The sequence below is a fragment of the Panulirus ornatus genome, chromosome 10 (assembly GCF_036320965.1).
Source record: "Panulirus ornatus isolate Po-2019 chromosome 10, ASM3632096v1, whole genome shotgun sequence".
Lineage (NCBI taxonomy): Eukaryota > Metazoa > Arthropoda > Malacostraca > Decapoda > Palinuridae > Panulirus > Panulirus ornatus.
The window spans coordinates 61299115-61322102 of NC_092233.1; the positions used below are offsets into that span (position 1 = coordinate 61299115).

At 47.1% G+C, this 22988-nt stretch overlaps 1 protein-coding gene across 1 annotated transcript in view; it reads left to right on the plus strand.

The window, feature by feature from the left end:
• Positions 1-22988, plus strand: part of SCaMC (Short Calcium-binding Mitochondrial Carrier) — a 96400-nt gene that overhangs the window by 35706 nt on the left and 37706 nt on the right. The window lies entirely within an intron of this gene.

A 22988-nucleotide genomic window follows, 5' to 3' on the forward strand; every position in this document is an offset into this window, starting at 1 on the left:
GAGGTTGGTAAAACAGTGATTTGTTCTATTGATGACATTATTCTTAATGTTTAGGAACACATGAATATTACTCGTCATTTCTTTATTTATAATATTAAAGTTTTAAGCTCTTTGAGAATATAACTCAACAGATTTTTGTAAAATACTCTTCTTTAAGTCCTTGACCCCAACCCACCCACCCCTACTCTGTTTATAGATCCGGGACATTTCTTAGTAAGCAGAATTGATTACTTTGGTACAGTTATCGGACAACAGAGTTAAGTAATATTTCCGGAAACAACAATGGCCACCGCTGGACACAAGAAGCATGGGTCTTCAGAGTGTCTTAATTAGTATCCCCTCGCTCACTCTCGCTTGGAATTCTTCAGAATTTTTTACAGAAAACTAGACCAGTTATTATTCTGTTAGCTGTATTGCGTCACAGAAGAATCCTCTTACACTCTCCTTGTCCTCTTCCTTAACTTTCATGGAAACGGAGATTTAGGGTTAGTTGGTTGATTAAAGATGGTATTTAGGCCAGCTCAACTGCCAGGGTAATTAAGATCGTCAGCGCATGTTTATAACTACAAACTTGAGGTCGTTTATAGCATCATCAGGTGTTTAAAGATAATTCCAACACCAAATACTCTTTCACTGTGCAAGTATTTGGCCCTTGCCAAGAGTTAGTCACATCTTTCCTCAATGCTTTATGCTCCTGTTCTCTTATAGGCTCCCCTATTGCAAAACAGAGGGGCAATATATTGGTCTTGCCTCCTTGCGTGAGGTGCAGGCGGGCGGGCACGCACACACACACACGAACGACCCGCACATATGTAGACGACGTCTCGAGAAGTACTGAGGGATGATTGCCTCACGGACCAGTCCTGTACCGCGGACGCCCGCCGCGCACCAAGTTCTGCACCCGATGAAGTTTTCGCAGCTGGATGATCAAAGGTCAACAGGGGTTACTCTAAACAGTTGTAGCTTCTGACTGGGAGATGGTTTTTAAGGCCAAGCTTGTGCCATAGGAAAACTGCATCCATTACTCTACGCCTGATTATATTTTCAAGGTCGAGGGGTTATAGGTCAAGGTCATAAAAGTTATGTTAATGAAACCGGTATTAGACACTTGTTTACAAATTTTGAGTGACTGGATGGGAATCAGACAAGCTTGAGCGTGGAGGTCGGGGGTCAAAAGTCTGCTGCAAACAGGGTTAAACAAAAATGTATCTGATTAATGATGTACACCATAGCTTTTAACTGTGTGATTAGATATTGACCACAATTCTCGTAAGCTCTAGATCTGATCAGGTTTTCGAGGTCAAAAATCAAGGTCACAAGGTCATGTGTACACGGTGGTTGAACATCTGCTTGTATAAATGTCGCTTGTTCTTTTTAACAGCATGAAAACAGGTTTTATTGAAAGTAATTAGAATTTAATACTCAGGGACTGAGTAATACTTGTATTAGAGTGAGGTGTGGGAACCTACAGTGTGTGGGAAGAGAAGGCAGGCAGGCGTGTGGGGTTTTGATTGTCAGGTTAAAACTGGGAGTCAGCGGATTTGAGTTTACCCCAAAATAGAAGGAAGATGAAAGAGAAAGAGGCTAGAGTAAATACTTTAAAGCATTTAGAAGGATTAGGAGAAGCGGTGCGCGGGGTCACAGGTCAAAGTTCACCGGATTACCTTTTGCGAAATGCTACTGTTTTATATGTACACAGTATCTGAAGACTTTGTGGATGGATATGAATAAGAAATGCACCATAGATGCTACCTCAAACTGTGTGTGTCATCATAAAGTTAAGGGTCAAAGATTAAGGTCATGTGTGTTACAGTGCAACTAAATATTTGTGTACACGAGTTTTTTTAATGAGTGGGTTTAAGACACGTAGACCAAAAAATGTACGTGCCATACTCTGTAAAGTTCTGCGTATCCCCTAAGCGTTTGGCGTCGCGGCGGTCAAAGGTTATAGGTCGTGTACTGGAATACCAACAGATACTCATGCATGGTGTCTCCTAGGATCGGGGTGTTTCTCGGTGAAGTTCGGGGTCGCTGTATATTTTTAAGTAGCTTTCAGAACGGCCGAAATGTACCCCCAACAGAAATATGTCCTCTGGGGTAAATTGGATTCTCTTCCGCCTCTGTTTCAGTCATATTTGGCTGAGATATTTTTGCGAACTATATATATATATATATATATATATATATATATATATATATATATATATGTGTGTGTGTGTGTGTGTGTATTTATGTATATTTATATACGGCTTTTTTCTATATTGTATTCAGAAGATTTTGTCTCGTTGTTGTTGTTGCTGTAATCCTGCTCACTTCTGAGCACGACGATACGACCCTTGAGCAGAGTAGGACGACCCAGGGGAAGAGGGGGGACGACCATCCTAGAAGGGGGGAGGAGGTGGTCGTATGCCGTCGTGCTTAAAGGTTAGAGTCAGGAAGTGACAGGAGTCGCATGACACAGCAGCAGCGGCGGCGGCGGAACCTTGGGCTGGCATTGATCGCGAGGGTTAGGCTGGAGGTGCGATGTTCGCTTGATAGTGATTCTAGCACAGAGACCCCCCTCCCATCCTCCTCCTCCTCCTCCTCCTCCTCCTCCTCCTCCCACGGATGCACTGACGCTCCCTTGGTGCTGTGAATGGGGCGAGGAATGGCGCTCACGCTCTCCCTATGTCGATGGACGAGGAATGACATACTCTCCCTCTTTGCCGAGGAACCCAAGCTTAATGAGAGTTATGGTTATTCAAACGAGACGTAGCGATTAAAAGCCTGTGAAAATAGCATGTCGGTGAAGCGCAGGAAATCGCCCCTGTTTTCATTAGCCAATTATCGGACGATTATCATGTCATGCATGGACGGTCAGGGAGTGGCTATCCTCCCAGGGCGAAGGCGTCCCGTGCTGTAGTGAAGTTAACAGTCACGTGACGACCATCGTTCCCAGGGTGTATTTGTGCCTTGTGGTGGTGAAGGTAACGGTCACGGGACGGCTACCGTCTCAGGGTGCAGGTGTCTAGCGTGGTGGTGAAGATAACGGTCACGGAACGGCTATCGCCCTATGGGTATAGGCGTCCATTGCGGTGGTGAAGATAACGGTCACGGAACGGCTATCGCCCTATGGGTATAGGCGTCCATTGCGTGGTGAAGTTAACGGTCACGGGACGGCTATCGCCTCAGGATGTAGGTGTCCAGTGCGGTGGTGAAGTTAACGGTCACGGGACGGCTATCGTTCCCAGGGTACAGGTGCTATCGTCCTAAGGGAGCGCAGTCTCTCCAGAAGGCTAATTGTGTGTATCTTCAAGACCCAGCAGTATTTATACATTAAGTGTATACGATATTCGTATTTGTATTCAACCCAGGCTCCCATGGTAGTCGTAATTCCTTCTTTATGTCACAAGTAAGAGAGAAGCTTGCGTCATTATTGTGGTCGCCGAACCCTTCATCAAGGCTAGCAGGTCTGCTGCAAAGGGGTGGATGGAGCGGCCCTGCTGTCCTTTACCCACTTGCTGTGGCTCAAGTGGGATCCGGGTCTTGAAACATTTATTCCACCAAAATGCCAGGTAGCGCACTTGGTTGTAGGTGATTTGATTACATCATATAGCAAGACGTTTTTCTTTGATGCAGGCGCTTGAGACGTGTGTGTGTGTGTGTGTGTGTGTGTATATATATATATATATATATATATATATATATATATATATATATATATATATTTTTCTTTTCTTTTAAACTAGTCGCCATTTCCCGCGTTAGCGAGGTAGCGTTAAGAACAGGACTGGGCCTTTTTTGGAATATCCTCACCTGGCCCCCTCTGTTTCTTCTTTTGGAAAATTTAAAAAAAAAAAAAAAAAAAACGAGAGGGGAGGATTTCCAGCCCCCCGCTCCCTCCCCTTTTAGTCGCCTTCAACGACACGCAGGGAATACGTGGGAAGTATTCTTAATCCCCTATCCCCAGGGATAATATATATATATATATCGGTGTCACCGAACTTTGCCTTCTCGAGGTTACATAGGGAGTGAAAAATCTCCTTTGTTGAGGCTGTATCATTAGTCTCTCATCAGAGAACGTCTCGCTCCAAAGGAGTTTGGATTTACTTGCTACAGTGCAACCTTGGGCCGCAGCGACCTTTAGAAAGAAAAGGTCGTGTGCAACACCTCGATTCTTTCATGAAGATTTAGGCCCGGGGTAATATTTGCAAATAAACGAAATGTGAGAGTATATATTTACATGTGTGCTTCACACACACACATGCCAATTAACACAGCCAAAAGAAAGTTGGCATGGGAGGATGTTTTTTTCATGTGGCCAGAGATCTTCAACCCAACCTCGGGTCCGAGACCCGCCAACACCACTATCAGCTCTGCTACCACCAGGGACACATCAAGTGTACCCGTGTATTTAGGTGGTGGTAAAACCGTCGGCATGGGCTTCCGTGATAAGAATTGATATCGTAAATATTTATAGTCTGAATTGACTTTACAGTTGTACAAATTAAGGACTGCAGAAAGATATGAAATGTAGCGAAGAAACGCACAAAAGGACGATATATATATATATATATATATATATATATATATATATATATATATATATATATATATATATATATCATCATCAGGAAAGTAGTATGGAATTTCAGACATGTCTCAGAATGCTCAAGACGCAACTGTAGGACGAAAGAATCACCACCAGGGGGTAGAACAGACGTCTCATTTGCCTCCTCCCCCAGAATCGTGCCTCCGTTGGGGTGTGGGCGAAGCCAGCTCGTCATAGATATCAGATATATACGTATCGACTTCATGTAATTGAGCCACAGATGATATATTTTTCATCAGGATTTACTGATGAGGGGTTATTAGAAGCAAACGTGAATTGATTATAGGTTTTAGTTCGCATTACTTTCCTGTTAAGGTGACTCACTGGTGTCATTAATGTGGTGGAATACTTTTTCTCTTTCGTGGAATTGCAAGTATTGCTTGGTGAGACGCGAGGTTGAGCAAGTGCTGTCTGGTAAGACAGTGGGTTTAAGTACAAGTGTTGGCAGGTAGAGTCACTGGGTTGTTTAAGCAAGCGTCGGATAGAGAGAAAGCGTCAGACAGGGTTGGTAGGTGAGACTGTGGGTTGAGGAAGTAGTTGTTGGCATGTTAAGCCCAGTGTTGTCCAAGGGTTGGCAGGCGAGACATTGGTTTGACGACGAGGCGTGGCGTGGACTACAGACACTGTTTGGCGGTCGACCTTGAGCACTTGTGTAACGGACTCCGCTCGGACCGCCGAAAGAATATCATATGTTAGTAGTTATGACGGAAAGAATGCCCCTTCAAGGTTTATTCCCGAGAGGCATCATTCCTTGAGAAATTAATTTTAGGTTTGGACACTCGATTGTTTCGTGAAGGATTTTGCTGTAGGAAAGACTAGCATGTATGTGGTTGGGTTAGGGTAGGTCGTCCACTTGCTTGCGATGTCGTAGCCTAGTATTATTGCTTCTGACCGAAAAGCATTCTAATGTGCGGGAATTATCCTGCATTAGCGACTGAATGGACTAGAGCATCATTACTTATGTAAGTTTAATGTCGCCGCGGAAGGTTGTTGTTGACATCTTGATTTTTTATTGTATTGAGATGAAATGTCGCTATACTTAACAAATTCAACGTCAGGTTCAATACCTTTCGTCTCTTTCATCAGCGTGTACAAAAATAAGTCATTTCCACGATGCGTCCCGTAGTTATAATTACTTGCGGATGTATTTTCTCTAAAGTGTGGTGTGTGTGTGTGTATGTTTAAGCTGGTTGTGTATATCAAAGCTCGTCTGGTTTCTAGTTATGAGCGCATACTCCGGAAGCTTAAGCGAGCTATCAGCTGCAGGCGTCCATATGTCTGTGTGGCTGCCTGCCCATGGCCGACATGGCTGTCTGCATTATCCTTGGTGCTTATTCCGAAATTGGTCAAGGAGGTCTATTCAGGCCACATTTTATTTATTTTTTGTTACACTCTATGAAGGCCTTATGATGATAGTTTACGTTTTTGGGTCCTGTTTTAAAGGAGGTAACGTTGAATGTTATGGTATGAGTCCTTTGCCACGAGCCATTCTTGTATAACCCTAGGATCCACTGCTACAGTAGACGCCAAATCCTGGCCCTAGGATCCTGGATTTAAACTTTAGGCGAGGAGTTGAATCGTTAAGACTTAATTATGTTCGTGTGTGTCTGTGTGTACCAGTTGGTGGGCAAAGCCGACACTAACAGTTTCCTGTTACTCGTCTTGTCTCCTGGTCCAGAACTCGTCAACTTGGTGCAAGGCCATTCAGTATCGTCTTTCGTCCAGCTCCCACACTGACGTCTAACGGGAGAACGTTGCTGACTATGGCATTAGTTAGACTAAGTCTAGTTAGGAGTAGAGACGCTTTTAACATTGACCTTTATGTCCAGCATATGATGGTATTAATAGGGAGTACCACGATGGTCATTCTAGGCCTTCCAGAGGAATGATTAGTGGAAGGAACAGCTATCACGTTTGCTGGGCTTTCCCACTACAGAAAATTTTAAAAGCTCAGGCTAGGCTTCCTCGGGCTAGGAATGATCAGTGGAAGGAACAGCCATCTCGTAGGAGGGCATTCCCACTACAGAACATTGTAGGAGCTCATTTGGAGACGAGAGGATGGATCCCATGATCTATTGAGTTGAACTGTGTAGTATCATTGTCGTGAGAGTGAAGTACATTACGGTTCATAATGGTTGGATCTCGCCCAATTGCTGTATTCTGTTCATTTATATATGATAATTGTGTTTTTTCTGTAGTGAATGAGCAGGTTGATGTTACTAACAGGTGATATATATATATATATATATATATATTACTCCAACACCAAGGATTCGAACCAGGACCTTTTGCGTGGTAGCTGGGAACACTAACCGCTCGGCTATGCTACCATGCAAAATGTTCGGGTATAATGTTATATGAAAAGTGCGCGTTCATATGCACTATATTCGTGTGTGTGTGTGTAAGGGGAGCTGATGCTGGACATGTTGTTGGGCACTCTGTCAGCTTGTCCACACATGAGTTCTCGAAGAACACGAGGACTGACCTGGCCAGTATGGCAATATACAGAGTGAGCGTTGAGACACATGATGTTGCAGGATCACCGGTAAAGCTACGTGCGGCCGGCAGCTTAGGCCGGGTGTCGGGAAGGCATCGCTGCCGGGCGAACGATACAGGCTTGAGGCGAGGTGGTGCCATGATGTGACAGCCGGGAGGCCGAACTCCTACACCCGCATACCGGAAACAAACTCCCCTCCTCCGCCTGTGGCGGGAAAGGGTGACGAGTCGCGGACATCGGTGTGCAATCGATATTTGTGTATATATGGTGAGTGAGATAACCGGGGAACGCTTTTCGCGTAGGCTCTTTTTAGTAGTGCTTCCTATGCAAGAGATAAGATTTAAGCTACTCACATATATGCTTGGTAAAGCTGTTACGTTTCCAGAGGCAAGAACAGATTGTTCCTTTTAGCGGCAAGAATGCATTTTTTATAGCTGCCTTTGTAGAGTGTGTCTGTAGATGCTTATATCTGTAGATGGCAGGTGCTGCTTAGCTTATGGCGTAAAAATGATAGCTCATTGTAAGACAAATTGTTTTCGTATATATATTTGTTTTTTTTTTTTGGAGATTGAAGGCTTTCGGTGACGTACATTAACAGGCATTTTGGTAATAAGGGTGACTCGGTCCCGTCATTTGGTTCAGTTTCACTCAGATAGAGAAATTTGGTAGAGTTTATGTTAGTTGGTTTCAAACTATCATCAGTAAAGCGACACACGAAGGACACTTCCAGCCAAAATTATGACGATGATGCGCTCCATATAGAGCCAGATTGGTGGTGATTTCCAGATAAGTCAAAGTGACTAAAACTAACCGACGATGTAACAGGAAATTCGTGTACCCAAAATAACTCCGACGCATGATTTAGCAGGAAATGCACGTACCCAAAGTAAGCAGACTCGAAGTGGAGCAGAAATGGAAGATTGTCCACCCGTACGTTGTTATGCAGGACGGTACGATAACTTTTGGTGCGCTACCCTTGCTCATCCATGGAATCTACTCCATTTGGATTTACTTATTTCTTACGCTTAGTTTGCAGGTAACAGCCAGGTCTACTCGTAGCCAGGGATCACCAGATCTCTTAATGTGTGTGCAGCTGTATCGAGTCATTTTATCCCACCTGTATATCTTAACTACCTCAACGAAATCTTATCAGACATATTGAAGGAGGGGAAAAAATACAGATAGGAATCCTGATTACCAGGTATTATAACCTGGTATAGCAACAGTGATTGTTCTGTCAGATGTTACTGGGAATCGAGTGATGTGTGGACAGAAAGGATATAAAATGGACCGGAAGAGCCAGCCACGCGTTTACACCTCTCCGCTCCCTGCAGCGCAGCGCACTGGTTCGAATCGGTCTATCGGAAAGAGACGTGTTCGAATCGGTCTATCGGAAAGAGACGTTATATGCTCGGGAACGCTCGGTATTCTATCGGGAATGCCTTACATCTATCGGTGGTGAGCACGATTTTTTTTTCTTTTTTTTTTAAACCATAAGACCATGGCTCACGTCACGACGGCGTCGCGCTTTGGCGTGGCAACACAAAGCGTGGGGCTCTGCTGGTGACAACCCCCCCCCCAAGGAATGTCTGTGTCTTGATAGGGTTTACATAGAACTGGGTTAGGGTGGGGTGGGCTGGATGTTGCCGTGGTCGTTGTTCGCCACAGACGTCACGTCACCTGTCCGTTGACGAGTGTGGTGGCCAGCTTTCCATTCCTCCGACAGGTGTGATGGCCAGCTTTCTCTCTCTCTCTCTCTCTCTCTCTCTCTCTCTCTCTCTCTCTCTCTCTCTCTCTCTCTCTCTCTCTCTCTCTCTCCCCGACAGGTCCTGGGTTCTGGAGGTATCTCCACCCTCGGGCCGAGACGCCGCAAGCGGCAGCGGCGACGGCATCAGCAGAGAGGACGATCCTGAAGTCTTGATATATATATATATATATATATATATATATATATATATATATATATATATATATATATATATATATATATTTCTTGGTGCTTGATACAGACGCTGAGAGACTGAGGTCCGTGGTGGCTGGCCGAAGCGGTACATGACGCCATGCTTGTGCTTGGGTAGCAGACCTCTTCGACTCCCATTCCTAGAGTGTGAGGCAGCGCCAGGAATGTCATCATAGATTCTGTAATAATGGCCGCTTGGCCCGTAATCGGAAGCGAGACTCTTGTCACGTCACTCCCTTACGACCGATCCAGAAGGTCGTAGACTATTCGGAGTTTAACTCCATCGGTACGACTCCGGAGTACGACTGTACGACCCCTTAGTTGTGATACCATTTGGCATTAAGGGTCAAGGGGAATAGCCACCGTAAGATGTAAACACGCGCACATGGGTCACCACCTTGGTTACAAGAGGCAAGCAGAGCAGCAGGAGGAGGAGCAGAATCTACTGCACCTCCTCATCTTAAAGTGTTCGCCAGCCACCCACCACTTGAGGGTGTCATTGTGATAAGAAAGGTTATCATTGGAACCTCGTGGTGGGGAGGTCCAGTGTGATCAGTGTTAGACCCCTCACACTGACCATCTTGCCACCAGGGGTCTTTCAGCTGTAGTATACTGAGTGTGGAAGATTTTCTTCCAAGATGAATGTCTCTTCGTGACATTTGTCAAAATTTGGGAGAAAAAAAAAGGTGGCACGTAGTTCAGTGTTTTAGTCTTTCCCATGAAATAACTGCTGGAGTTTTAGTAGTTGTGAGGAGTAGGCAGTTACAGGTGCCAATGCTGAGTATGAACAAGTCTTTCAATATGTTGTTACAGGGACCGCTGTTGAGTGTGACCAAGTCTGTTCAGTGAGTTGTTACAGGGACCACTGTTATGAACAAGTCTGTTCAGTGGGTTGTTATAGGTGCCACTGTTGAGTATGAACAAGTCTGTTCAGTGGGTTGTTATAGGTGCCACTGTTGAGCATGAACACGTCTGTTCAGTGGGCTGTTATAGGTGCCACTGTTGAGCATGAACAAGTCTGTTCAGTGGTTTGTTACAGGGACCACTGTTGAGTATGACCAAGTCTGTTCAGTGGGCTGTTATAGGTGCCACTGTTGAACATGAGCAAGTCTCTTCAGTCCTGAACGTCCTTGTGTTAGTGTAGCAGGAGGGACCCTCAAGCTCTTTTCATGTGGACTTTGTATTCCACACCAGTGCCTCGTATCTTTTGCGTCGCCCACCTACTACGCCCGCCAGTTAGGCTGACTGACCGACCGTACGAAAGCGTCCGGCCCACCGTACAAGTATTTATCTCTTCCATGACGTATATATATTTATATACGTCTCTCCCCTTCCGTCGTAACGTCGTAGTCTCAGCACCGTCGTGGGAACTCACGGGGCGATGTCTTGCAGAATGCGACACTCTATTCCCGAGTCTGTGACGTGTTTATTTAGTCGAACTCTCGTCATCACACGGGTTTTCCCCCCCATACAGTATATTATGAGGGGTACGGATCCATGCATGGAACGTAGGGGTGTGTGTGGTAGGGGGGATGGTTGGGGTGTTTATATATTTAGGGAAGACCCAGCGCGTGGGTGGGGTGGCGGGTGGGAGAGATTTGGACGTGCGCACGTGCAGACAGGTCCGAAAGAGACTGCGCGTTCAGCAGGCGGACCATACTCTACATCTCCGGAATTAGACTTAGCGGATGATGGTGAGGTTAGGTTCAAGACGATGCGGTTTTGCAGCGTTCGAACGCGTTCCCATTAAGTTTTGTTTCGTGAACGATTACAGTTGATACTGCGTTATCAAGTGTGTATTAAGACCCGTCTTGTTATCAGAGCTATGTATGTCGTCCTGTCTTATCATATATATGTACCAGCCCGTCTATATTGAATGAAATGGGATCTGTGGGTCAGAGGAACTAGTCTCAAATATCAGATTTTTTTCCGGAAAGTGACGGAGTCCCTGTATATTTGGGTCTTGAAGTTGTGTTTGTGTGTCCCCAGGTTGTATGTACGTAGTTGTATGTGTGTGATCTCTGGTTGTATGTATGTCTCTTAGTTGTATGTATGTGTCCTAGTTGAATGTATGTGTTCTCTGGTTGTATGTATGTCCTTTGTTGTGTAGTCCTTTGCTATGTAGTTGTATATGTATGTATCCTGTAGTTGTACATTCGTGTACAGTAGTTGTATATATGGGTGTCATGTAGTTGTATGTATGTGTCCTGTTGTCGTTTCTTTTTTCCCCATCCACGCCCACGTCTTCCTCGACCCACAGCTGATCCGCTGGTGTGTAGGTTTCCTCTCCACTCGGCTGTCTGGTCTGCGACCAGACCGTACACACTCGGTCTGTGTAGAAGAGGTCCCGTCTGTTCTGTGTGTGTGTGTGTGTGTGTGTGTGTGTGTGTGTGTCGCGCCATGTCTCGGTCTGTATATATTATGACGGACTCGACTGCATGGCTTAAAGATCCCGTTTTTAGATAGTGAGAGTATTTTACTCCCGCAGCGGTGAGGTGGATAGAGTCGTCCCCCCCTTCCCTTCCTAGATTGTGCCCACGGCAGAGTCTGGGGAGGCATAAATTTCCTCTATTACCCATGCACTTCATGGATACACCAAGCCGCCGTGTGACGAGAACGCGATTTCCCGTCTAGATTTGAGTGGTAATGGCGCAAGGCGGAGGAGGAAGGGGGGAAATTTACCCGCGCGAGGGCAACGCGTTCGATTCCCTCAATCCCCCCGCTCTCTCTCTCTCTCTCTCTCTCTCTCTCTCTCTCTCTCTCTCTCTCTCTCTCTCTCCCCTCCCACGCGCATGCCACGGCTTATGGAGAAGTCGAGGAATTTATTCCATCGAGGTTGATGAGGCGGGAAGGCGCGCGCGCGTGTGCAGGTTGTGTGAGAGAGGGGCGGCGAGGGCGTGGGCCAGGAATGTGTGAGTGTGAGGTTATTGGTATGAGGATTGCCTCAATTGGCGCCTGCAGATGTATCCTGCCCCTGTGTGTGTGTGTGTGTGTGTGTGTGTGCACCCTAGGGAATGCGAGGGGTGGGGTGGGGGGTCAGGGTTCGATCCCTTACATATATCCCAAATGGATTTTTGTCTGAAAATTACATATATCCCAGTGGCTCTGTTCCTGAAGTCACGGACATCCCAGTGGATCTGTTGCTGAAGTCACGGACATCCCAGTGGATCTGTTCCTGAAGTCACGGACATCCCAGTGGATCTGTTGCTGAAGTCACGGACATCCCAGCGGCTCTGTTGGTGAAGTCACGGACATCCCAGTGGATCTGTTCCTGAAGTCACGGACATCCCAGTGGATCTGTTGCTGAAGTCACAGACATCCCAGTGGGTCTGTTCCTGAAGTCACAGACATCCCAGTAGATCTGTTCCTGAAGTCACAGACATCCCGTTGATCTGTTCCTGAAGTCACGGACATCCCAGTGGATCTGTTGCTGAAGTCACGGACATCCCAGCGGCTCTGTTTCTGAAGTCACAGACATCCCAGTGGCTCTGTTCCTGAAGTCACAGACATCCCACTGAATCTGTCCCTGATGTGTTATCTTGTTGTTATTTATGGCGTAGTTATCTGCTGAACTGATTAGAGTCACGGGTTAGAGGAGTGCCTGCTTTTCCCCAGAATACGTAACTCTCCAGTCACGTGATGATGATATATATGTAGAAAAAGTGTTATCTTTGTACGCTTCTGGTGGCCAAGGTCGTCGCCTCCAGCGTTATCACCAACACTAATCGCTGTTGTGGGGGAGGGGAGGTGATGGTGGTGGTGGAGGTGGTGGCTTTGTTGGAGATAGTGTTGGAGATGACCGTTCGTCAGGGGGGAATTACTCAGTCATTATGTTCTTTCTACGTTGTTGGTGTTTGTGGTTGTGGTGGTGTTGGAGACAGTGTTGGAGATGACCGTTTGTCGGGGGAACTACACAGTTGTGGTGGTGTTGGAGACAGTGTTGGAGATGACCGTTCGTCGGGGGAATTACACAGTCATTATATTCCTTCTACATTGTTGGTGTTGTTGGTGGTTGTGGTAGTGTTGGAGACAAGTGTTGGAGATGACCGTTCGTCGGGGGGAGTTACACAGTCAATATATAGTTTTGACCTGCTCATGTGACGGGAGTGTTGGGTGTTACCGGGCTCCGCCTGCTCGTGTAAGGTTGCGACGCGGTTGATTAGACTCGCCTTCAGCGTGGCTCCTGTTTCTCGTCAGGAGGACGAGCGATCTCGTAGTAGAACTTATCACTCCCTAAGGAGTCTGTCCTTTCCCTGCTACTGATTGTGGCTCAGCCTCTATGCTGTGGCAGCCCCCTGTATAGGGGGTCCTGGGGCTTGATAATGATAATGATAATATTAATGATTGTATCAGTATTTTTATTGTATTGATTACTATATACTATATTATTAATAGTAATGATGATAATTATGATAATTATGATAATGGTAATGATAATAAATGATTTTAGTAAAACTATAATAGTGATAATGATAGTGATAATTAGAATGGTAATGATGATAAATGATAATAGTAAACTAATAATGATAAATGATAATAGTTAACAATAATGATAATAAATAATGATAATAATAATGATAATGAAAGTGTAACATTTATTTAAACAACCGTCAAACTTCTTGTTTTTGTTGACAGTAGCGTGATAGATAGATAGATAGATAGATGGATCACACAGGCGTCTGTACGCGTCCGTGTGTACAGTACGTCCGTGTGTAGTGTACGGCCTTGGGTGTCGTCCACTTCCTGGCCTCCACATACACGGCTGAACTCGGTGCTGGAGGTTTTTTTGTAACCGGCCTTGAAATACCGGCCTCGTGTAGACTTTGCTTTTTGTTTTATTTTTTCAGTTGTTCATTGCTAATTATATATATATATATATATATATATATATATATATATATATATATATATATATAGAGAGAGAGAGAGAGAGAGAGAGAGAGAGAGAGAGAGAGAGGCGAATTGATCTGAAAATTCGTGTTTTTTTTGTGTGTGTATCTTCGTCCAGAACGCTGTAACGTTTTCTGTGTGTTTGTTTCATGCATCATTTATTACTATATCAAAATATTCGCTATTTCCCGCATTTATGAGGTAGCGCTAAGAAGAGAGGACTGAGCCTTTGAGGGAATATCCTCACTTGGCCACCTTCTCTGTTACTTTTTTTTTTTTCTTTGGAAAAAAAATAACGAGAGGGTTTGGAGCGGGAGGGCTGGAAATCCTCCCCTCCTGTATTTTACTTTTCCAAGAAAAGGAACAGAGAAGGCGGCCAAGTAAAGATTTTCCCTCTAAGGCTCAGTCCTCTGTTCTTGACGCTGCCTCGTTAATGCGGTAAATGGCGAGTATTTAGAAATAATATGTATGTGTATATGTATGTATATATGTATGTATGTGTCTGTATGTATTCTTTGCTTGTGTGGCGAAGGATGGAAGTGTCCCAACCATAGTCGTGTTTGTGTGCGTCGCCTACGCCGCCCAGAACCGGAGTTCGAGCGTCGGGCACAGGTGGTCCTGGGGGCCAACGCGACGTTGTGACCAACCCCCGGGGGGAGGAAGGGCGGGGCTGAGGAGGAGTGGTTCTGCCGTGACCCCAGAGAGAGAGAGAGAGAGAGAGAGAGAGAGAGAGAGAGAGAGAGAGAGGCGTCTTCAGTTGCATGACAGAGGGGGCAGGTGTCGACTGGGCTGGCCTCCTTGACCTATATACCCCGGGCGGGCTTCCCCCCCCCCCCCTCTCTCTCTCTCTCTCTCTCTCTCTCTCTCTCTCTCTCTCATAGGGCAACACACCTGCTCCGTCCGTTACGCCCACTTTCAAGCGCGGCGAGATGGTGCTGGTCATTGAGCACGACGGTACCATCATTTGAACCCTGACGGTACGACCCAGCTACAATAACCATCCGAAACTGTGTTAGCCTGACCTTTGACCTGAACCCTTGAAGAGTCGGGTCAGAAGCCACACGCCATCACGCGTAAGGCTCGGACCATCATAAGAAAGAAGAGAGAAGGGGGCAAGTGAGGACATTCCCTCAAAAGGCCCAGTCCTCTGTTCTTGGCGCTACCTCGCTAACGCGAGAAATGGCGAATAGTATGAAAAAAAAGAAATCATATACACACACACACACACACACATATATATATATATATATATATATATATATATATATATATATATATATATATATCGGTGACGCCGACATAGGTTAATTTGCCAAGGAAGAGAATTACATATACACATTAATGGAAAATGGGACACGTGTTATTTGAAGCTTGATCAAGATTCGCCTCTGACTTAGCGCCTGAGTTGGAGTGCGTGCCAGGGGGTCATCCTTCACCCCGGCGCATCTTAGCAGCAGATTACACCTTCGTGTATGATCGGTAAATGATTCTGCGGGGAGTGGGCGTAACCCACTTTCAGGAACGCATTTTCTCTCTTTTCTTTTTTGTCTTGTGGGGTTTGGGGGAGGTAGGCAGTCACGAGCCAGATATTCAGTGGGACGTATAAGTTGTAGACTCTTTATCAGTGGTTGTGGTGCAGTATTCAGTGGGAAGTGTACCGGTTTTGTGCACACACACGCACACACGCCCCTCTGATTGATGCTGTCACAGCTTAAGATAACCTTACAGCAGGAGGCAATATCTTTTTTGGGGGGTGGGGGCAAACGTTAAATCATTGACATGTTTATTTCTATTGGGTTCCCCTGCATTCCTCCAGCCCGAACCTGACACTTTTGAGGCCAATCAGCGCGGCAAACAGGGTCAAGGTGAGGTGAGGCTTCGCCGGAATCTGTGTCGTGTGTCAGCGGGGGATTTTCGTCGACTTAATGTAAGGCGTCATGTGAGGTGAGGGGTCGTTTGACGCTCTCCACTTCCATGGGAAGAGAGGATTTCCAGCATCGCCGGTACCCGTGTGGTCACGGCGTACGCAAGGACACCACCGAGTGACAGATCCTTTCCATCCTGCAGCCTAGAGCCACAGGAGGTGGGCCAGATGGTCCGCCTGCACCGGTCTAACCACAGGTGGAGACGGATGGTCCGCGTGCACTGGTATAACCACAGTGCTATCACACTTGGGTAATACTCCTGTAGCAATGTTGCCCCCCCCCCCCCCCCCCTAAGAACAGAACAAGGTCGTCTACATCATTTTTTTTTTTTTTTCATACCTTGTTCTCGAGGCCAGCGTTGTGGTTGCGGAGGGTGAACAGAGCCAGCAGGCAAAGGGAAGGGGTGGTGTTGGAGTGGTTGGGTGGAGGTCATCCCCCTCCTGCTTCTCTGCTGACCCAGGAGAGCTGTGTGAGTCACAGCGCCTAGTACTAGGGACTCAGACGGTGAGGAGGAGGGGACTAGGGAGGTGTGATGACCCCCCTGAGGCCGCCGCCATGCACCCTAAGACCATCAGGTCTGCATCTCCGTGGATGGACCACCCCAGTCTGGACAGGTCTTCTCTTGGACTCTGGGACGGGCTAAGGGATAATGAGTACCGACCGTTCATCCTCCTCACATTGTGTAGATGGACGCTACTGGGGAGAAGATCTGACCTCATCGGCCATATTAATCTACTTCGTCGTTGCTCTTCGTGTCGTATTCCCGTCCATTCATCAAGCCCCCTGGTAAGTCTGGACATTTAGCGACCTCTGCTTCATGGACACCCCTCCGTCCGTCGGTAATTTGGTGTCGGACGTAGAGGGCCAGGCTTCATGGACACCGCTCCGTCCGTCGGTAATTTGGTGTCGGACGTAGTGTTACGGTCTTTTATTACGTTCACGACCTCGGGCAAGACTGTGGCGGCCCCTCTTTTGAAAGGTGGCTGCCCCGACCTTACCCACCAGGGCCAAAGCCGTACCCAGATCACACACACACACACACACACACACACACACACGCAAAGACAAAGGGAAAATATTTCCCCTTCACAAATTGGTTGGTACACACAAGCCTCATTTGCATACACACAAGCTTCATTTGCATACATCCACTTTGCAGCTGTCTTGCACAATGCGCGGATACCAAAGCTCCCCCTCCCCCCATAAGCATAGCCAAGTTCCCTGCTACTGGAAGTAGCGCAGCCATGAGCTGAAGGAGCCTCTGGAAAGGTCGTGGGTTACAACCAGGACTCTTAGAAAAGACGTCCTTGGGGGATAATCGTACATGAATTAGTAAACATGGGGCATGTGCGTGTATGGCTGTCGTTAGCATGGCACGGTATTGGATTTCTGATGAGTCTCTTGCTTACCCCATATCCTCACCTCCAGGTTTGGCTCTGCTTGAACTGGCGGAGTAAGGCGTGATGCAAGGAGAGAGAGAGAGGGAGGTGGAGATGTAGGTAATCAGTCCAAGGTTTACAGAAAGTTGGAGCCAGTGTTCGAGGCCTGTGTGTGCAGGATTGCTCACTGAAGTCCTGGCGCCGTAGTTCGTCTCTCTCTCTCTCTCTCTCTCTCTCTCTCTCTCTCTCTCTCTCTCTCTCTCTCTCTCTCTCTCTCTCTGTAGCAGTAGAACTCCCGTACTTTCAGTGACTTCAGGTGAACTTAGGGAGCGGGAGGGAAGCTCCAAGCGTCTTATGTCTCCGTTGGTGTGCATGTATTGCGTAATGAGAGGTTTATGTGGCGTAACGAGGAAGGTCTGTTATGTAGCGCAGTTGATGGTGGTTGCCGTGAGCAGAGCGGCCGTGGTTGGTATTTTATATAGAGGCCCTAATCAAGGCATTGTGTATACAAAACTTCATGTACTAGGCCTGTCGCTCCTACAGCGTAATGAATTGATAAAAACAAAATTCCATTAACGATTAGCGATATATATTAATATATATATATATATATATATATATATATATATATATATATATATATATCCCTGGGGATAGGGGAGCAAGAATACTTCCCACGTATTCCCTGCGTGTCGTAGAAGGCGACTAAAAGGGGAGGGAGCGGGGGGCTGGAAATCCTCCCCTCTCGTTTTTTTTTTTAATTTTCCAAAAGAAGGAACAGAGAATTGGGCCAGGTGAGGGTAGTCCCTCAAAGGCTCAGTTCTCTGTTCTTAACGCTACCTCGCTAATGCGGGAAATGGCGAATAGTTTGAAAGAAAGAAGAAAAGATATATATATATATATATATATATATATATATATATATATATATATATATATATATATATATATATATATATATATATATATATCCTAGGCTGAGCCAAGTACTCATTTTATCGACCAACCCCCAGAGGTGGATGAACAGCTGGGTCGACTGTGGACCTACTTCCGTAACCAGGATTCGAACCTATGCGCTCGACCCTGGGCGGCCCGTGAATGCGTCAGGGTCCGCAACGCTAACCGCTATATGCCACTCCCACCACCATCACCACAGTGGGTGGGATGGCTGAACCTAGCTGTCTGCAAGGTCAGAGTGGCGAGGGGAAGAATGAGGACCCTATATTGTACTTTTATCTCCTCGTGTATTGGTGGGGTGTCACCCCCCAATGTCTTGTCTTATAGTCACGCTCTGTGGTACTTATTTGACTGTTGGGCAGTCAACCCAGAGGCCTTGTGGTACGGTGTGGTCCATACCGTTGCGGTGTAGGAAGCTTGAGTCAGACCCGCGTCCACGTCACGTGCTTTGACCTCCTGACCTTCAACGCCAGAATGTGCGTCACAGTAGCACTCCTCCCTGGCTCTATCCAGGTACCTCCCCGGCCCCACACATTCCTCCCCATCCAACAAGCGCGCGCGCGCCTCCACCGCCACTACAGCGTAACAGTACCGTCATTTTGTTGCGTATGTGTATATCTTTCGTACCTTTGATTATTCAGATGCACTTGCGAGAGGAAGTTGGCAAGCAGTACTTCGGGAGAGGAGAATAAATAGTTTGGATGTCTGAGAGTAGTGTGTGGCGCGACAGGTCTTGGTAGAGGGTTCAGTGATTGGTGGAGGAGAGGGCAGCGGGCCACGAGTGGCGGAGGGGAGGTTAGCCTGGCCGTGATTGGCCGGTGCGGGAGGTGTGGCGAGGGAGCGGCCCGCTCCGGGGGCTAGTCTTCTACGCCGTCTGGATCCCGCCTGGCTGATAGGCTTCCAATGTTCTACGTCACACCATGACGTCAGTGTATGTACTCTCGCTCGTGCCTGAGATGTTGTTTGACGTCGTAGCTGGTGTGCGTGTGGAGGAAACTGGTTTTTAAAGTTTTTATTTTCTCTTTCCTGTAAAAGTTTTCCCCTGACTTGTCAGACAATCGTCCCTGACTGCTTTGCTTGAGGTGTCTCGCCCATGACGCCGACCATCAACAGCATCAAGGTTACTCCTCCTCCTCCACTGCCAAGACCAGTCTGTTACTCAACCTGCCCCAGCTGACGTCTCCTTTCCCACCATAAGCCTACGACGTCAGTAGATCACTGACCCCGTGCTTGCCTCACCTTGGTGTGCCTTAGCCAGTAAAGCATTGTTGTTGCTGATGTTTGGCGTGTTTCCACGTCCCTCTCTCTCTGTTAAACCACTCCACCAACAGTTAACTGTCCTCAGGAACCGGGGTAGTCTGACCGTCCTCATGAACCGGGGTAGTCTGACCGTCCTCAGTAACTGGGGTAGTCTGACCGTCCTCAGGAACCGGGGTAGTCTGACCGTCCTCAGGAACCGGGGTAGTCTGACCGTCCTCAGTAACTGGGGTAGTCTGACCGTCCTCAGTAACTGGGGTAGTCTGACCGTCCTCAGTAACTGGGGTAGTCTGACCGTCCTCAGGAACCGGGGTAGTCTGACCGTCCTCATGAACCGGGGTAGTCTGACCGTCCTCAGTAACTGGGGTAGTCTGACCGTCCTCAGGAACTGGGGTAGTCTGACCGTCCTCAGCAACTGGGGTAGTCTGACCGTCCTCAGGAACCGGGGTAGTCTGACCGTCTTCAGTAACTGGGGTAGTCTGACCGGGGTAGTCTGACCGTCCTCAGTAACTGGGGTAGTCTGACCCTCCTCAGGAACTGGGGTAGTCTGACCGTCCTCAGGAACTGGGGTAGTCTGACCCTCCTCAGGAACTGGGGTAGTCTGACCCTCCTCAGCAACTGGGGTAGTCTGACCGTCCTCAGCAACTGGGGTAGTCTGACCGTCCTCGGGGACTTGGGTAAGTTAGCGCTTAAAACTAGCGATGAACGGTGGCAAAAAGTAGCACACAAACTGTTAAAAACAGTTTAATGCGTTTGATAATTAGATTATGAATCATTAAAAAAAAGAAATTAGTAATATCTCTGTACAGGGAGGAACGTGATGTATATTACCTGCTGTACAGGGGGGAAGCTTTTAACGTATGATTAAGACGGGAGTGATTGCGGAGGCGGTGTGAAAATGTGGGTAACTTATGATATGGAGGGGGCGTGGAGCCGTCAGCGACGTATAGAGCTTTCCACAGATACAGAGGGCGCGTGGAGTCTGCGAATTCTAGAACTTTCCATAACGCTGGGTGCCAAGTGTGGGCGGTTTTGGGGGAGGTTGTTTTGGTTGATTTGTGTGTGGTTTTTGCACATGGGGTGTGGTTGCGTTACAGTCGTGTTGTGGAGTGGGTCGTTGGTGACGTGAGGGGGTTGCATCATTCTTGGGGGGGGGGATGTTGTTGTTAGGGGAGTAATCACGAAAGAATCTTGTTGATGAGGTGTGGTTTGAATTAGGGCAAGGGTGCGTCGTACGGTTGTGAGGTGATGTAGTTTGGTTCATTGTAGGGCGTGTGTGTGTGTGTGTGTGGTGATGTTTAGTGCTTCAGGTTGTTTGGTATTAGTGTATGGTGTAATTGGTGATGATTTATGGTGTATTTAGCGGTGTGGTTGTGAGATGGTAGTGTATGTGAGTGTGTCTGTCAGTCTGTCTGTGTAGGATGTGGTAGGAGCGGGCGGTGTGTGGTGTATGTTATCATGGTATCAGTTTGATAGTGTATGTAAGGTACGGTGGTAGGAGTGGGTTGGTGACGGGCATGGGGAAAGGGGTTATTATGATGACAGTCAACCCCTCCTCCCCCTTTCCCATCACCTGACTTCTTGCTTGCACAACACCCTTACCGGTATTGGTCTGGGGTCATCTTTGAGTCCTCTCTCTCTCTCTCTCTCTCTCTCTCTCTCTCTCTCTCTCTCTCTCTCTCTCTCTCTCTCTCTCTCTCTCTCTCTCAGAGAGAGAGAGAGAGAGAGAGAGAGAAGCTGACGTTCGTAGCCTTATGGTAGCGTGGTGGTAGTTGTTGTTGTCGTTGTGTGTTGGCTGTGGAGGTGTAGGGCCTCCCCACCCTCCACCTGCTGGCCTTGAAGGCTGCAGCAAGGGACCGACCCTCCGCGTCTCTTCGAACTCTTCGGGCCCCGCCGTGGATGGGTGGTCAAACCAACTGTTCCCACGACTAGGAGAGGAAAAAAAAATATTATCATAGGTCTTGTTAGTATGGAGCGCTTGGGGAGGGAGAGAAGTGGTTTTAGACCTAGAGATTGTAGATTACACCCATGTGTTAACCAGGTGATCCGTCAGCTGAGTGTGGAGAAGGGGTTGGATAGGGTGTTCTGCTGCTCACATTGTGAGCAGCTGCGAGGGGACGAGATTCCAGCAGTATGATGGCCAAGTCTTCAAGGTAGTATGCCACTGGTATAGCATCTTAATTGTATGCATCGCCATGGTAGACTACGAAATATGATCTGTATCTCGGTCCTTTACCAACTGTCATGGTAGAATTTCCGCCTCATCTACTCATTAAGATGAACTGTATGTCTGTTTTTTCCTCTCCACTGCCCCTAGGAAGTATTACTCTCTTACCTCAGTATTGGTAATGTCTGTCCTCTCCTATAAGTGAGCCGAACCTGTCTCGCTGGATATCACCTCCCCACACCACGCCCCGTTTCATGTGCCCCCTCCTCCTCCTCCCCTCCTCCCTTCGCTCCCTCTCCTCCTCCATGACCCACCACCCCTCCCTCTCCTCCTCCACCTATCTGATCCCGACTCGCCACGTATAACTGGATGAATCATCGTCGTGTGTACCACACCCGGGAGGGTTACGTTTCTGGGGTACTCTTTTGGGAGGGGGGTATTGATTGTGAGGTGGATACTTGCTAACAGGAAAATTAGGGATGGTCCGACTTATGCCTGAGAAGTGTAAATAGGAGAAAAAAAATGTATAATTCATTTACAAGACATTGTACGAAAGGGAACTAACTTTTCAGGTTTACCTGAGAACTGTAAATAGGCAGAAAAATGTGTCACTCATTTGCTAGACTTTACCGGAAAGTAATTGATTATTTACATATACACTTTCCTCTGTTGGTAATATAGGTTTAACGTGTCGGTACGCGTCGTGTTTGCACAAGCACGAGTATAGTCTTGCGAGACCGCGGGGAAAATATATATGACCTGGTGGCATGATTTGAGAAATTGCAATTAAAAGATGTGTGTGAATGAGGTTGGGAGAAAATGTGTACCGTTAATGAAAATGCTGTGGCAGGGAGAGAGGAGAGGGGAGTGTTATTTACTGTTAAAGGGAGGAAATTGCTTAACGAAGGGAGATTAATGTGGCCGAGACGGTAGTGTGGTGTTGGTAACCCAGCACCCTAGGCAACGGTGCACCAATATCGGAAAGGTAACAGGCGTTACGCCGGAGTCCCTCTGTTGTGACACACACACACACACACACACACACACACACACACACACACACACACACACATGTAAGTAACATTTACTTTTGTGTCGTCAAGGTAACACAAGGGTTGGTGCTACCACTCCCCATATTGAATCACATCAACAATCTTGAGACTTTATACTGGTGCAGGGGGTCACATTTCGTAACCCTGGGTGATGATATTCCAGATAAACGAAGAGAGAGATAATATGGCATGTTTACCTGCTGATATCAGTGGTCCGATAATAATGTTAGCGAGAGAACAATGGGCTTTTAAGAATATGATTAGTATTTGCTGAACGGGTTTGGGGGAAAGCTCCGTCTTTATAGAAAGATTA